Raw genomic sequence first — 9,931 nt, 5'->3', positions numbered from 1 at the left:
TAGTAACTGTCATCGCATGTGCATCAAATATCGAATCACGAGTTATAGGACCTCTAGCAGACTTTCTCATCCATCACTAGTTATAGGACCACATAAGACCCAAAGTCACCCGAATCGACAAGAAATAGACATTGGGAACATGATCCAATGATCACAGAGAAAGGGACTCTACCCCTTCCATCCCCAGTAGGACAGCAGTTCGAGAGGGTCACATAGAGATACTAATGCCCGAAACAAGTAGAGCAACTGGCACTCGGCATAAACCCCCAACACCCACTTCTAGAGAAGGACAACCACATCAACACGTCTACCCGCTGGAGAAAATGTTGCTCAACACACAATAAGGGGGGGGGGGGGGGTAACGCACAAACAGATATCACACAGATATAACTGAATTCAAAAGCTTAATGTTGCTTGCATTCACGTTTAAAATATATGTACCAAATAACATAAGAACACTAAGATCAACACAAAACATTAGTAAAGGTATAACATTTCATTCGAATCAGCTACAATAATTACAACAAATACATGCTCGCGCCTCATGGAGCGGCCCACTCATCCCTCATTGCATCTATATTTTCAAGCAGAGGTCTCTGAGCCTCGAACACCATCAGCTTGCCCACCTTTGCTTCGTACTCCACCACCAGTTGGCGCTAGTGACTGCATTCATCCTCAAGGTCCTCTAGTCTCTTAGCAGCTTCAACCAGCTTTGTTTCAGCTGCCTCAATACGACGGCGCACATCTCTCAAAGACCACTCATAAATGAACGATGACTCTCCAAGACCGGCCTTACAGAATACATGTGCCAGTAGAACGATGCATTCTTCAATATACTTGATGTGAAAGCCAATGGTAGAAAAACTTTCAAAAGTTTTCAACCACTACACGAGGCCCGACCAAGACATCTGGTCGAAAGGGAGATTCATAATCTCGCACATCACTGTCACAAGCGTATTCAACGTCGAACCGACGATGATGGAGGGGAGTTTGAAAGGAGGCAACCAATCACCTCGAATAATCGTCTCAGCAAATTTCACCACTAACTCTGTCACCATAAACCTGTCACTTGAACGAGTGCCTTGGACAGGAAGGTCATCCATGGCCTTGTACCCCAAAGGGGCTATGGAGTTCTCCACACAATGCTGTGTGAGCATCCGACAGACCAAGGCGAGTTCCAAAACATCACCTACCCTATTAGGTGCCGACCCTATTGGAGACAATGGAGTGGAGCCAACGGATTCGCTAATTTCCATTATGTGTAGGGCATCAAGATCCATCACTAAACGCAAAATGCAGGGGAAAGCAGGACAAGAAAAAAAGAAGGTTGGATCAAATGGAGATGATGACAAACAATAAGACACGTTGCACCCTTTTATACATAACCCATGGCTTGGTAACAGGGGAGCCGAAGAGGCACACCCAGATGAATCACCGCGAGGAGCAGTTTCATGACTTACAGATTTATACGATGATGCATGCATTCGAGCATATCGATGCATATAACATTCATTACATCAGGACACAAAGAGAAATAATGATTATGCCGTCATATTTGAATGCCCATTAATAACAAACAAAGACAACTGCCGAGTCATCAGTCATCAACCAATACCATGTGGAGAAAACAAACACTTATTCAAACAATTATATTCAGGGTTGTCTTTTGTTGATTTCCTTCCTATCAACGGTTAGGGGGGTTGGAATACAATTAGTGTGCAACACTAATTGCATCTAGCAAGCAAATCACTAAAGGATAGGGGGCTAAGTCATAGATTGTAATTAACCATCAAACGCGAACACAAGGTACATGTGATCTACACAAAACTACAAAGCAGACAAAAACTCCAGACCCAATGCACATAGGCGAACCTATCGCAAAACCCGAAGGCGAAAAAGCAATATGCTTATCGATAAGCTCCCACTTACTGATAAGTAGGGGGCTAATGTAGGTATATACCACTCACTTAGACCCTTAAAGAACACTCAGACATCAGGATTAACACTACAAAAGCATATGCGAGCAGCTTGCAATCGCCCCTATGCTGCAATGAACTTGCGACACAATGTCACCTCTACAATAAACTCACAATACATGAAGAAAAACCATGATAAACCCATGGTCCATCGAGCCCAATCAGCGCCCGAACCTAAAGAAACGCATAGGGACCCAAGACCACCTGAGCGTGTGATGAACTCACAGCCCGCGAGCCCACTCTTGACAATGGGTTAGAAGGGACAGAAGGCCGAGCCCATGGCGAGGCCCACGTGTGCCCGAACGCACACGGACCCATGACAGCAAAGAACCCTGCGAGCTGCCATGTGGAATCGGTTAAGTACCAACCTCCGATGGTGACATCACCATTGCCACATAAGATTACTTATAACATGCGGAAAGGTAGTAGCACATGTGAGTAATGAGGGATCTTGAAGATAAGGAAAGCCAATCCCTGAGATGATCCTCATGAAACACGTGGCGATACCCCAGTAGCGCATCCAATAATTGACAGCAAATCAAATATTCCCTTCCCTGATACAAAACGAATAACTTCATCTCCTACCTTTTATGATCTTGGGATCCCATCCATAAATAGGGATCCTCCTCGTATCAGAGACGAGGTCAATCCCAAGCAATCTATCACCTAGTATCCTCGAGTTCTCCCCATTTCCTGCATCCTCAATGTAAAGATCCCCCACTTTCCTGTCCACGAGACCCTTCTCTATCTTTCAAAGAGATCGTTTCTCACCCCATCCTTACCCCACCTACAGATTGAATCCTACCCGTGGATTGATGCCAAATTCACGGGCATGATGTGGTTTATAGGGGGGCTACTAATAGACTAGGAAGGGGCTGCAAAAAGGATTTCTGAGGGGGATTGCAATCCAAAAATCCCATTTTTTTAATATGTATGGTTTTGCTTTTCAAAACAAAAATAATTACCACATCAGCAAAAATATATTGATTTCACTAATGCAGCAGTGTTTTTTTTTTTTTTTGAGAAAAAAACAATCATGTTGCAGATCACCCCGTATTTAACATGAAGAATTCAAACAACTGATACAAAATGTAAATATGATTAAATAAAAAACAGGGATCATAATTTGATTCAATTTATATATGAATCCAAATGCAGATCATCCTTAATCCAATTGGTTTCAAATTAAAGTTCAGACAAATAGATACCATTTACATTCCTACATTAAGGCTACATATGGCATTCCTTATTTTAAAGACTTATCTCCTTTTTGTAGTTAAAATGCTCAGATGAACATTGAGTTTTTAACATAAAAAAGGAGATAAGTCCTTAAAATAAGAAATGTCAAATGCAGCCTAAAACCCGTGAAAAAAGCTCTAAAATCAATTCATAAAATGAAAAGGTTGAAGCGTTGAAGATAATGAAAGGTGATCAGGCTATGCTGATTTTAGGTTCAAGCCTCAACAGAGAGGTTGATCCTTTTCTTGACTTCATGACTAAACTAATCCTTCTATATTATTCATGTTTAACATATTCAGTTCTTTTGGAGGGAGATGGATTAGACAGATTGTGCTCTTGCTGGTTGATGGGCCCATGGAGGGAGTCCTCAATTGAAAAGATAATATTTTTTTCTTTCATCAATAATTTGGTGTAGTAAGTGTCTTGACTCTTAGAAGACAGGACTCGTAGATAACCATAGGTCCCTCCAACTTTCCAGTTGTCATTCATTTCAGAAGGACTCTAATCTAATCTGCTAGACAAGATGTGGAAACCAAACTACACACTCGTTGTTTGTTTCTATTTGGTGTTTGTAACTTGCTTTTCACGCTCCATTTCTAGCAAATCTGGATTCTATATAGGATTGACATCCACCATTGAATTGGTCACATCTGAAAGATTGGCTATACAGCAAGACTAGCAGTCTAGCACCACTTTATTTCTACTGCAATCAAAGAAAAATAAGGCTCAGTTTGGAAAGAGTATAAATACAAAAATGTACATTGAAAATACATGCAAAATAATATAGAAAACAAGGTTTTGCATTCTACATATTTGTATATATACTCCTTCAAACAGAGCCTAAGGCTGTGTTTGTTTACAGTGCAATTTTATTTGCTTTAGTATAAATGCATTGGAGTGCAAATGAAAAGAATGCAAATTTTGTCTTAATTTTATTTTGGGTTTTACTTTATTCTGTTTCAGGTCTTATTTTACTTCATTTTTACTGTAATAAAAAAAAGGTAAGTTTTGAAATAAAAATAAATCATAATTTGCACCAAAACCATTTGCACTATCATAATTTTGCATCAGTGCAAATAAATTTGCATTGCAACCAAACACAGCCAAAAGTACATTTTGAAACAAAAATAAATCAGAATTTACATCCACATCATTTGCACTACCATAATTTTGCATCAGTACAAATTTATTTGCACTGCAACCAAATACAACCATAATATTGTAGTTACTGTGACAATTACCTATTAGCATATAAAGCAAATGTCTCACTTAGGGAGAGTATTCACAGAAAATATATAAAATTTCTTTTTAGGTATTTCCTATTATCAAAGTTCAAAGTATGAATTACACAACCTATCATTTTTCAAGGTCATTATTGATATGTTAAAAAGGGTTAATATGCAAGGTGGGGTTTGAGGAAACTATAGTTTTAGATATTATTTACAACCTTTCAAACATAAAACATAAAACATAAAGAACAAAAGTATCCCTAACTGTTCATTAAATTTTCAAAACATACCTGATGATGCGCAATCCAGCCGGTCTTAGCTGTCAACGACCTTGCCTCTGAGCTGAGTAGCAGGGAACCAGAAATGGAGGAGATGAGGAAGCTCCGGGGAGAATCCGGTGTAAAGGCTCCGAAGCTTAAGTTAGAATCCTTCAAAGGCAAGATAAAACCGGATAGCGCAAAGTTTGCATACCACCTCGCGCACTCACTCCTAGACTTCTGTCAGGTTGGGAATGATTACTTCCGTGCTTCTGCCAGTTCGAGCGTCAATGCCTCTGCTGGGGCAGAACCGTCACTGCTCTTTTTGTCGGAGCCGTCTCTGTAACTGGAGATGGCGGTGGCAGGTGACGGTGGCAGGTGGCCGTTAAAGTGCGGCCATCAAGCGTCAGATCCCAAGTCAGTCAGGTGCGCCGCCCCTAGATACGGACTCCTTCGGTATCAGGTACGGTGTGGTTGGTCCAGTTCAATGCTCTGGAGGCGAAGTGCCTGGAGCGGTGCGTGAGGCGAAGTCTTGAGTTTGGATAGAGGGGGGTGTCCCGAACTGTCATGAGACGGGCCAGTTCGGGCCTCTGCTTTGTGGGACTCGGGGCCAAAGGGAGAGTTCGGGCTCCTCGTAGGGAGTTCGAGCTCTAAGTAGGGAGTTCGGGCCCTTTGTAGGGAGTTCGGGCTCCTCGTAGGGAGTTCGGGCCCCTCGTAGGGAGTTCGAGCTTCTAAGTAGGGAGTTCGGGCCCCTTGTAGGGAGTTTGGGCTCCTCGTGGGGAGTTCGGACCGCTGGTTTCTCCCCTTTGGTGTTTTGTACCCTCGGGATGCTGTTTTAAGTGTCGAGCTGCTTGTTTTTTGCCACGTGGCGTGATTTGCGAGGTCAGGCCAAATCTTCCTTCATCAATTGCCCCCCACTCCTCGTGCTAAGGGTCTTGCCCTGGCACGGGGAGTTCGCAAGGTGTCAGGTAGATTTGCCCTGCACTTTGAATCTTGGTTCTGCCAGCGCGAGGTGCGTTGTCAGGGTTCCTTGGGCTTCTTCGGGCGTCCATTAGGCGGGAAGCGCGTCGGCCTGCCTAAACACTAATAGATGTGGCGGTGCGCGCTTTATTTTGAAATTTCAAAAAAGCGCGCCACTTGGGGGGCGCGATAGCGGGCGTCTTTTCAAATTTGAAAAAGACATGCTGTTGCCGTTTTTACTAAGGAGACGTGCGCTGGCGTTCCGTCAGTTTCGAAAAGATGTGCGCTGGTGCTCTGTCAGTTTCAGAAAGACGTGCGCCAATCACGTCTCGGTCTCGGGGGACGTGCGGTCAGTGCGGCTGTAGGACATCGGATTGGCTTTGATCTAAGCTGTTGCCTTTCGGTCACTATGAGTATAAATAGCGGGGGGGACCCCAGTTGTTGTCACTTCTGTATTTCTCTCGAGCTTGCGTCTGAGTTTCAGTTCGCATCCAGTTCGCGTCCAGGTTTTTTCAGTTCGCGCTCAAGGTCCCGCTCGTCCTAGCTCCTGTGGTCTACAGCCTTTGTCCGGGTGAGTACTTTCCTGGATCCCATCTCACTCCCCGATGTCTAGCTTGGATGGCACAGATAGTCCTTTCAGCGGGTCTAATGCAGGTTCTACGAACCGAGTTGCATCCCCCGATAGCCCTAGCGAGCCAGAGGTAGAGCTCGAGGAAGAGTTCGAGCTCGTAGGCCGAGGCGCTTCGGATAGTTTGGCGTCCACCTCTCGTCGGGGTCAGATGTTAAACAAGTTCGGTCCTTCAACCATGACGCCCGAGGGGCTCCAATCCCTCATTACCTACTATAACTTGCCCGGGGAGTACGCTTATTTCATACTTTCGGGTAGCTTTCCTTGGGAACACGATCTTGATGAGATCGTGATATTCCGGGAGCAGCTCGCCGTGGGGCTGCGATTGCCTTTCCATCCCCTCTTTGTCAAAGTCTTGAGCCACTTCGGCGTGACGGTCGGCCAGCTTCACCCGAATTCCATTCGAAACTTGGTGGGGACAATCTCCTTATTTTGCGAAGAGAGCTTGCCGTTAGACTTGGAGATTTTTTCTTCAATCTTGATGCTTAAGAAGCAAGCGGGTCCCCTCCCCGGGCGTAGGCGGGCTTACTACCTGTCTCCTCGCCTGGGTTTTAAGCATTTACATGAGCTCCCCAACAAGGTCCCAGCATGGAAGCGGGACTATTTCGGGGTGCGAAGTGTGCTGGGGTGGCTGTTTCAGACCGGGTGGGGGATGGCCGCTCCTGACTCCGGGGTCACGCTTGACAAAGAGACGGCGAAGGGCCTCCGGCAATGGGCGCGGCTTGGGCTGAAGTGTCAACAATATCTGACGGAGGCCAAGCTCATTGCGGCCGGCCTGAGTTCGGGTAGGTTCTTCACTTAAAGATTCTTATCTTGCTGTCTTTCTTGCTTTTTACTGATGGCGAACTTCTTTTCGTAGGTGTGATGGATTCTCGAGGGACCCGGGGTGGGCACTTGTTTCAAGGCATGAAGAGGAGAAAGCGGGTTGCCAAGCGAAGTCGCGTCAAGATGCCCCGGGATGCGGAGCCCGAGGTACTGGACTATCAGCCAGAAGATCTGCCCAGGGAGCCCGAGATGGTCCCTCCGATGCAAGAGCCGGCAGGAGGCCCTTATGCTGAGACTACCTACACAGGGGCTCCTACATACTCCGGTGCTCCAGCTTACTCAGGGTCTGCTCATACGCGAGCTGGGCCCTCGGGCTCGGGGGCCTCGGGGGATTTCAGGAGTGTGTTGTCGCTGACCCATGCTCTTCAAAAGAGTAAGGAGGCTATCTTCCCCGAGGAGGTCGCGGCATGGACTGATCTCCCTCTGCATCAAGTGGCCTGTCGTGCCGTTACCCATGCCATGGTGGTAAGTGTTCTCCCTTTTTTAGAGCTCTTTGGCTTTCGTTTTGTTGGTTCTTTTGATCACTCGGTCCCTTTTGGTAGGTGAATTCTTCTATTCGAACCATGAAAAGGAACAATACGATTGATTTCGAACCATTCCCCATGCCGGAAGCCTTAAGATACGGTACATATCTGTTGATATGGGCCAATACATGACAAAATTTTAAACCTTGGGTTGTCCCCCTCCCTATGGCCCATCCATAAGTTTTGGCCCCCTTTATAAAAAATTCCTGACTCCGCCCTTCAATATCACATAATCATTATAAATTCATAAACCAACTTCTTACACATTTGACAGTTTAGTCAAATGCAATCCCAATGCAAATACAATTTACAATCAACCCAAACAATACAATATAAACTCTAAAACCCTACAACTAGCACAAGCGGCGGTCAATTCTTAAAATTTGGAGCCAACGCCTACCGAAAAACTGGTTGGAACCGGCCTTACCAAGGATAGTTTGATGCCGATTTTCAATCAACTCTAAGTAGAACTGATCCATTTGCTCATTCCTAATCTTTAATTTACTCTGCTTTAAAACCTCTTATTTCTAAGATAATTAAAGATAAACTTAATTTTACATTTAATCATTTACTAATTTTATCAAAATTTATAAAACAAAAATATAAAAGACCTTCTAAAAATATGAAAACTTATTGATATTATCAAATTTTGAGTTTGAAACTCAGACCATATTCCATATATGCATTTTGTTGAGATTGAGGTGTGAAAGTTGAATCCAAATTGCAACTGATGGACGGTGTATCTGAGAACTTTTGAGCACCCTTGATTTGGTCTCATGGTGGGTCCTACAATGGGTTGGTAGTCCATACACATCGTCATCAATTGAAAGGTAAAAATAACAAAAGTAGGGACCCGGACAACAACCACCAATTATGCTTAAAAAACAATCAAACCACGTTTAACGAAAACGAGAGCGAACCTTTTTGTTGCTTCCTACAAATATGCCCCTCGGAGTCTTTAGAATTAACAAAAAGGACAACCCTTTTAATAGCTGGATGACCCAGAATTCCATATAAAAGGACGACCGACCCATCCTTCCGAGGATCAAAATGAGGATCAAGGACTCAAAGTGGGAGACTGGGAGAGAATAGATTAACCCAAAATTTTCTCTCTCCACTCTCAACTCTCAGCTCTCAAGTGGGATTTTTTTAGGATTGGAAACAAGGAGGGATATGGACGTTCGTGTAGCCAATCACGGGTTGATAGCTACTTGGGCAAGACGAATGTCGTTTAATGTAATTATGAATTGTGATCCTTCCTAGTTGCGTAGGAGGTTGATAAGTGATAACGTGGGTTGGACCCGATTTGATTGATGAGCTTACAATTCAATGATGGTCACGTTTAACCATTGATTGGTACCGAATGTGATTAATCCTGAGATGGAGTCGGATATGGGTACGGTACGGTGGTAGTGGATACCCATTTACCCGGATGCCCGACTAGTATGATATTGGTTCCATAAAATTTACATCCAGTATACTTGGTTCCAACTTGGACTACACATTGTCGTGTATTTGGAATGATAGGATTTGGAGAACCCAAATTTCTTATTAACTTTCTCTACCCGTATCCTATCCATACTACACTACAGTTCTATATCTCATAATACAAGATGGAGAATCCAAGACATCTGTGCTCTATAGTACATCCAAACCGTGCATTGGGAATATCTCCCAATGACAAATACGGGAGATGATCCCAATGCTCGCTGAGATGTGCATATCGGACACTTTGGGGCGCATATGTGAATTTATAGTTTGTTTTGAAACAGAGAATTTAAAATATAAATATTTTTTTGTCAAAATATACTAAAATCAATATTTATTGAACATCTCAAAGTGTAATGTGTTTTAAAACATCAGATATTAATGTGTTGCAAAACTTGTGATATTAAGAACCCATAACCTAATTAATGAATAGGGAAAATCTATGATGTAAAAAAGATATAGTAAGAAAAGAGTTTTGACCAATCAAAACCCACCCATGAATTTTGATAAATAACACCTGATTGGCTATCATGCTAATGATTCCAGTAGATTGGTAAGAAGTTTTTTAGATATCATATATTTTCCATATCATAGTCAAACCCGAATGAACATGGGGCACTTCTTTTATTTTGTATGTATGCAATGGAATTTAGTTTTATTATCATTCAATATTAAGTCAAAGCCAATAATAAACCTAAGGCTGTGTTTGATTACAATGTAAATAAATCTGTACTGATGTAAAATTATGACAGTGCAAATGATTTGAATATAAATTCTAACATATTTTTATTTCAAATTTTAGCTC

The sequence above is a fragment of the Nelumbo nucifera genome, chromosome 1, assembly GCF_055504915.1.
Source record: "Nelumbo nucifera cultivar China Antique chromosome 1, China Antique-T2T, whole genome shotgun sequence".
Lineage (NCBI taxonomy): Eukaryota > Viridiplantae > Streptophyta > Magnoliopsida > Proteales > Nelumbonaceae > Nelumbo > Nelumbo nucifera.
Note: the sequence above shows the minus strand (reverse complement) of the source record.